This window comes from Bombyx mandarina, chromosome 11 (assembly GCF_030267445.1).
Source record: "Bombyx mandarina strain Sakado chromosome 11, ASM3026744v2".
Taxonomy (NCBI): domain Eukaryota; kingdom Metazoa; phylum Arthropoda; class Insecta; order Lepidoptera; family Bombycidae; genus Bombyx; species Bombyx mandarina.
The window spans coordinates 15,904,902-15,913,348 of record NC_143218.1 but is presented as its reverse complement, the minus strand read 5'-3'; the positions used below and the strand labels follow the sequence as shown (position 1 = coordinate 15,913,348).

Sequence of the window (8,447 nt, the reverse complement as noted above, 5' to 3'; positions counted from 1 at the left end):
AAATATTGTTTTATTTTTTTATACATCTTCGTTGGGCGTTCTTTGCAGTAAGTACTCGGTTTTTTAATTATTTTGCCTGGAGGCCATTCCGGTTTCACCAGGATACAGGAGTGTGGTTTGCTAACAGGAATCCAAGCGTCTTCGAAAGCGACTTAGCTATCATACAAGGGCAGATGCTTCGCGAATAAATCTACTGCTGGATCAAAATTGCGACTATAACTAAAACTATATAAATATGTAGTTAGATTTAACGAGAAACTCAGCGGGCTGATATATTTATTTATTACCTTTCATGTTATATTTAAATTAGCGGACTTAATGCTTAAAGCCTTTCTTTTTTTTTTCGGGCCGAGGGCCGAACCTCCTACGAGGTCCCAACGCCTAGGGGTCCCGCGGTCAACACTACAACCAGACACGCGGTGCCACCCCGAGGACGCCCGACCGACGGGTCGTCGAGGCGATAGTCGACGACCAACGACGTCAGTCTCCGCGGTACGGCGGCCCTACCAGGCCGCCCGGGCGATGCCGCTGGTGTTCCGGGATACCCCGCTGGGCCAGAACCAGCCTGCCGGGTCGGAACGCGATACACCGCCGACCGCGTTGCTCTTCCACAGTATGTTCGGCGACGACAGCGACGACGAAAATGCGGACCGCATCGCAGTCCGCAGCCACCGACGCGTCGTCCCGTCCTCCTGGTGCCAGCGCGCTAGAGTGACGGTAGCGTGCGGCGCAGTCTCAACCCCCTTAGGTCGCCCCGTGACCATCACCGGGAGGAGACTGCCTCCTCATAGGGGCCGGAGCTGGACAAACTCCCTCCTCCGACCAAAATGCTTAAGGCCTTCTCTAACTCTTTTTTTTTAACGGATTATATGACCTGGTAACTAAGACCTTTAAGTCATATCTTATTTTAATTTATATTCTTATTTTTATTAAAAATGATAATATGGAGTGAAATGAAATGAAATGAAGATGATTAATTTGAGATATTAATCAACTGGGATGAAAAGAGATAAGATGATATGGGATGAAATATAATCTCAATAAAATAGTGGTCATTTACTGAAATTATTTCAGTGGACTTTTTGGAGGATCCCAAGAAGTTACGTCCAGCGACTTTATTTCATTTTCCCACAATTGTGCACTTTCTCAGATATTAAATAGTGAATAAGCCACAGTTATTACACATTTAAACCTGAAAAAACACTAAATAGACAAACTAACACAACTTCACTCCCCGCGTTCCGGCTAAAATGTCCCTCTCTAACTGTCAACCAAAGGTAGTGCAGAGTAAATAATAGTTTGTGCATTGATAATGTATGGCTTAGTTTGCAGTTAGAAGTACGGTTACCAAGGTCCCAACCATAGATTATACACTTAATATATTTGAGATAGATGCGCAACTCTCATTTTTATTTTTGCTTTAGTTAGAGCCCAGGACAGCAGGCGTCGCTGCTGTCGATTATTAATCTCCCTACCCCCCACCAGGTGGCTTTTTTAGTAATTTTAATATTTTTTATAATTAACTCTCTTTATGAAAAAATCTTATCGTTTAGAATCGCTGAAATTCCCGGTAGTACTTATGAAATATTAAAGAACGTTTGATTGTGTTCAGCATTCTAATCGATAAGACCTTTTCATACAGAGAGAAAACAGTTTTTTTAAATAAAAAGCTGTAATTCTCTGTAAGCTATTTAATTTCCCTATATTACAAACAATTTACTGTTAAAAGATAGTATGAACGTACAATTGTATAAAATTTCGAATAACAATAACTCCTCTAGATTAATCCTACTAGAGTACTTAATAACATTAAATCGAAAGTTATCTAAAAGTTAATTAAGTCTAGATAATCAAATCATTCAATGTCACTTAAGTCATTTGTGCGAAATATAAACATGTCAGCTTTCCATTACAAACATAGTAGACAATTTGAATTAAATTTAATAAATTTGTTTCTTAACTATAGCAGTTCTTGCTTAAAGTTGATCGTGACAGATCATGACCTTGTATGAAAATATTACATCTATAAACACTACCTATGCTTCGTCATACAATAATTGTCATTTATACTAGCATTGTAGAGATAATACACACACTAAAGTGAATACTAAATTATTCTTAGCATTCTTATAAACATTTAGAAATTTAAGAAACGATTAACCCACAATCATGTTCATAACATGTGACATTTTGTTCTGCACAAACGTTTTATTACATGATTTGAAAAACAAAAAATGTTTAAAAAATGTAATGATGATTTAAAGAACTCTTAAATATTGATAGTTTGTACTTAATGACGCTTATAGTAATCTTAGACATGATTACATTAGTTATACTTTTATTCCCTATCTAAATTATTTCTATTCTGACGTTTCTGATGCTTTAGCTTTGGTAATACTAGATGAAACAAACAGCAGATTGAAAGAAAATCATCTTAAAGTTAATTACATTCATTACAAACCATTAGTTTACATTTTGTTACAAAAGAAACTGGTGTTCGTTACATGCAAATGAATTATAAATACACATGCAAACATAAAATGTAAATTTATCTTTTAATCCAAATTAAATGTACACTAATATTACATCTAAATAATAGAAAGGGTTTCGAAAATTTTTATTGCACTCAACAGCAGACGAGCACGCAACCCGGCCCGTGATAAGTGGTCACCAGTGCTTATAAACTTCAGCAGTGCCATAGGGGTTGCTGTCTATCACTTAAGTTTTAAAAAAATATTAATATACTCAGTCACAAGCATATTGATTTCACATAATGAAAATGTAAGAAACATAATCATGTTTGGGCATTTTCATTTATATCTGCTCATACAGAAAACACAACTTAGCAAATATATTCCACAGTAAATCTAAATAATTGCAAATAATGCTTTTAAAGACCGTTGACTTTTGATCATTAATTAAAATCATCTTCTCGTAGAATTTACAAAAGGTTATTTACAAAAATTTATATCAGTATTTTCATATATTACTAACTTACTAATTACAACTATTCAAACGTAATACTATAACTATAAGAACTAAACAACCTATTTTAAAACAAAATTGGCATCAATTTAGTTCTTATGAACTATTTCAATTATTAATTTATCAATTATAAACATATTTAAAAAAAATTAAGATCCCTTGAGAGTTCACGTTCCTTGCTGAATCAGTTTCTCTTCTGAAACGGAGAAACAAAGTATCTTAAGTATGTAACAAATATTGAAAAAATACGACCATGAAAAATTTAGTGTTAATGTAATCTTACTTACAAATTAATATATTACATAACACGTTCTGGTTCAAATATAGTGCATCAATATTTTCATGTTTCAGACATTTTAGTGCTCCTTATAATTTTTCCATAAAATTTTGTCATTATCAAACCTTTGTCTACAAAAATAAAAACATTATTTTATATTGGGTAGAAGGATGAACGTGGTCACAGGCCACTTGGTGTAACTTAGTTATCAAACACCAGGAAACAAAACGTGAATGCCATCATCTAACTTTGGATGTGAGATCAATTGTGCTGTATTTTATTTAAACAGGAAAGCATGACTGATTGATCATTCCAAAAAACTAGTTCGGGCCCACTTGACAATAAGCATATAATACGCTGAGTTGCAAAACATAAATACTTCCACCCACTCGAGACAATTTTATTATCTGAGGTGTGTGTGTGATAGTACGAGACTTAATACCGACTGTTTTGATCAAAACTTAACATATATGATAGCTAGGCAGCAGAAATAGGAAGGACCATTAGTTGGTGCTAATTCATTTAATTATATTATGAATAATAATTACGTTAGCAAATAATATACCGGGAAAATAGTGTAAACTCACCGTTATCAAGGCATCCGAAATAGCATTTCATTTTCGATCTTCGAGGCATGCTGATTTTTAATAATAAACATTCTGTAAGAAATGAAAATAGTTACACAGGCTTACGAAACGCTAACGAAGAAAAAAGTATTGGAGCCAAGTTATGTCTAAAGAGAATTCAAAACAGAGTTTCTCAATGTCTAATCGTCTAATATTCTCATAAAGCTAAAAGTTGCTCTAAATTAATACTACAACGTAAAATAACTCACACCAAGACCAAAAAAAAATGATTTAAAAATTAAATCGTTACGACATTTTGAAAACTTTTTTTTTTTTTGAGGTTGTTTTACGGCCCTGGAATTTTGAAAACTTCAAAGCAGTGTTTCCACTTACGTTTTTTTTAACACATTTTACCCTAGTTTCTTTTGAATTTACCCTAAAATTTCCTAGACAACTTTCATAAATCCTTTATATGAGTCGACTATTATCAAAGCCGGCAATCTGACTTTTGGAAAATGATTGGTAAATCAGAAAAACGAATTATTGACTTTATATTCCATTGGCAGTCACAAAACTCTTCGGAACGACATCTTAGATAAATAACAGGTTAACTATTAACCTTTATTTAATGCAGGTTTTGAACCGTATTCTTTGAAGGAGACGATTATATTCAAATAAATCTGTATTGACATATCAATAAAATTTTTTTGTCCAAATGCACAGATTGCCACCTTTGATAATAGACGACTCATATAGAAAGCGTAAATAAAATACAGAAAATAAACCACAGCATATTATTTAATGTAGGTATATATAATATAAACGCCCCCAGAAGATCATAGATCTATAGGATTAGAATTTTCAAGGAAGTCGACGCATTGCTTTTATATTCTTTTGCTGCACAACCTAACACTGTTCGGTTCTAAAATTGAGCAATTGTTTGCTGGCAAAGTTGGGAACTTTCTATGAAGCAAGCCGTTCAGGGTTTCATTAGAAAGCCTGTTTCTTTTGTCAGTTTTTAAATTTGAGAACACTGAATAATCTTTCCACCTCAGTCTTTGAAGAAGGAACTGCTAGCAAAAGTGAAATGACAATTACAAGGTTTTCGTAAATGAAATTACCATGATAATCTTTCATGGTACATGAAGTACCTGTATATTACAATACAAGTAAGTTCTGGTGACATCAACGAAAATAGGTAAATAAAAATTTGGCGGATTATACTTATTGGGATTCTGGGGAATCCCTAAGAAAAAGCAGTGGCTTAATCTATGATTTACTTTACTAGAGGGTTACTGTTGAATCAAACCTTTATAGTTTTTATACACAACTCTGTTTTATTCTTTTACTTGTCAACTCGACTTAATGTCATTCTCTCTCCATAAAATAAAATGTTCATTGTTTTACTTTAATTATCGTTTATTTTAAAATTCACAACAGTTACTAGTATAGGCTTTGCTTTTTACCCCGAAATATCCTAAATCCTGGTATTTTTTAAATTGTCTTTATCATCCAAAATATCAGCTATTTTTCCCTAAAAAAGGGAGAATTCCCTAAAAGTGGAAGCACTGCTTCAAAGTACGCTACATTTTTTATTGAGTCAGAACTCATATCTGCCATCTAGTGAGTTTATTAGATCATTAATGCCTAAAAGTTACAAAAATGACGTCGCCACAGGAGTAAGATGACGCTAGTTGTATGTTATTTTCCTTTGTATGGGAGTTGCACCCCCCTGGTCCCAACGCAGGCTTCATGCCGTAGAGCTGCAGGCGTCTAATGAAAATGTTAATGGAACTAATGGAAGGCATTTTCGTACTCGCTACAAGAGTTACTGTATGCGACGGTCGTCTTTCAAAGCCGCGGCACGTTTACCGTCGTTGAGAAATGCGAACATGAAGGAACTGCTGGCGACGCGTGTAACGCTTTCAATGGTGACGTCAAAAACACTGCCTCTGGCTGTTTTAAGGTGTTGTAAGGATGCCGCCATAAAGAATACCGGTCGTAGATATTATGAGCATATAAGATCAGGTTTTTCGGTTCGGCCATAATGCCATGGAGCTCATACCTAATGTCTCAAGAGGGTGACGAAATCACTTAATACGAGATTGGCCGTGAGCCATTCGCCTAACTACCTAATAAATAAATAAAAGTCTCGAATAAATATAAATTATAATTGAAAACGTATAAGTCTCTTCAAACAGGATACGGAAATCAATATCATGTTCCATTGAAACTCGTGATGGCGACGCAAAATTTAATTACACGCTAAGTGGAGAATACTTATTCAAATTAACCCGTGGGACTAAACAATGGCAACATTCATTCGAAACCAATTTAAATTGGGGCGCCCGGAAAGGATTAAATTACTCTAGTAAAAATTAAAATGCACGGAATTCCCTTTTATAAAATGAAGATCGCGTTTTTTAATATTTTTTGTTCTATAGTGTGTGCTATATAATGTTATATAATTTGTTGTGTTATGTAATATTATTTGTTATTTACTATGGGACTTAGAAGAAAGCTGTTGTTTTGTAAATCTGAGGGCGATTATTCGTTATGAATTTGATATTCTACACATGAATATGTAATAGATTAATATTGTACATAAAATATACAAAAGTTTTTAACAAAGAAGAAGACCGGCGCATATTTATATTAAGGAAAAAAAGTAAAGTTATTAAGTTAGAAAAAAAATATTGATGCTCACATTTTTTAACGCTAAAATCGATCACCGTATCACATTTCTTTCTCGTGCCAGCTAAATTTCCATATTCTGCTCCAACGGAAATTCAAACAAAGTCAAATATCCGTAACCCCACAGCACAGGGGTGTATTCAGAAACACTGTCTGTAGATATCCATATCATTTTAAGTTTTTTTGTGTGTGTATTGTACTTAATTTCAGATCTTGAAAATTAATCAATAATAAATACTTATTATTCATGACTAAGCGCAATTCAATAGAATCAACTGGTATTATTAGTGTCGCTATAGACAATTTTTTTTAGATAGATTTATTAGGCATCAAAAGCCACGAGTGAAATTCCGGGTATCCCACCCGGAATTTATAAATAGTTCACCCGGCCTATTTAATAATTACATTCGAGTACGGACCTGCCCGTGCTTCTCAAAGAAATGAGGTTCAATTTCATTTGCATACGACATAAGGAGGGGCCAGCTAAATTAATTTTGTACCCGATACCCTGTACTTTTCACGTACGGTTTTATTAGATTTTAATGTACTCGTCGGTGAAGCCTCTAAGACTTGGAATATTTCTTACCAATTACGTTGTAACTCTGAGATTCATGGAGAGTGTATTTCTAATGCTATTTTTATATAAGGTATATATATTTATTTATATACCTATAATAATATACCTCTTGATTTTGATTGTATTTTTTTTTTATTACCCTTGTAGGCAGACGAGCATACGGCCCACCTGATGGTGAGTGGTTACCGTCGCCCATGGACTTCAGCAATGCCAGGGGCAGAGCCAAGCCGCTGCCTACCGTTAAATTTCCATCAAAAGTTTTCGTTGCATTTTAGGTGAAAAAATCTTTGACACTTTTATCGTAGAAATGTCCAAACTTAACACTATTTTATTGATGTGGATATTTTTATTAAAATAAAAGCTCGAGCCTCGATTGAACTAAATAAGTTGTATTGCAAAAATATAAGTAAACAGTATGTATTTTTAACTAGGCTACTATTACTTAGTGGATATAGAACTGTGGGATAGCCTCTTAAACTACCAGCGTAAGGAAAAAAGCTCACACGGATACATCCTAGCCATCTATTGTTCGGGGGCCAGGGAGGCGGATCTCGCCCAAGCCCTGGCCCTCTAAGTGTTTCGGGTCCCCCTCTCATGTCGGTCTGGGGACCGGCGAGGGGGGCCTAAGAAGACGACGTGCAAGCTGCTCTGCACGCGTTTTACGCAAGAGGATCCGGGTGATGGAAGGCCGGCTATCCTCGACCCACGCTGGTTCTGGCCCAGCGGGGTATTCCGTAGGGTAACCCACTCTAACCGGCGCCATCTAGGCGGGCTTCGGACAGTCTGCCGACCGAGAGGGCTGGTGGTCGTGGCGCCGACGACCGCCAGTCCGGCGTCCCGAGGGGGAGGGTGATGGGAGAGATGTGCTCCGCACTAAACGCTTTACTTTCCCCCCTTTGCCTTGTCATGAGTTCTGTCTCATGCGAGGTTTGGACGTTGGTTGTTGAGCGACAGGAGGTTTTAGTCAGTTCGACTCTGACATACCCCGCCCAATATCCCCAGAAAAGGGCGGAAGTCCGGCGATTTCCTCCTGACAACTATTGTTGCCGCGAAGTGTTTGAAGAGTTTGATAGTTGTCATACAAATTTATAGAATTTACTGGCAAAGTAGGTGGCAGAATTTATTTATGGACTTGATAATCGGGTGGGATATGAGATGATCACCCATCTATGAAATAGAAAGAAAGCGTGTAATACTATTTTCAGTCATCTATGAAGCCAATAAGACGTCCCTTACAGCAAGTAATCTCAAAGACTAGGATATTATAATTAACTTCTAGCAATACGTATTCATTGTTCCATTTTGCGGCCAGAATATTTGGATAATGATATTACCCACGAAACTATAG

At 35.9% G+C, this 8,447-nt stretch overlaps 1 long non-coding RNA gene across 1 annotated transcript; it reads right to left on the bottom strand.

The window, feature by feature from the left end:
• Nucleotides 1-1,676: 1,676 nt before the first annotated feature.
• LOC149502084 (uncharacterized) lies at nt 1,677-4,166 on the bottom strand. The gene is made up of 4 exons (XR_016323807.1): nt 4,098-4,166; nt 3,850-3,921; nt 3,273-3,393; nt 1,677-3,181 (listed from the first exon to the last, which is right to left on the bottom strand). It is a non-coding gene; the product is annotated as an uncharacterized LOC149502084 (long non-coding RNA).
• Between the last annotated feature and the right edge of the window lie 4,281 nt (nt 4,167-8,447).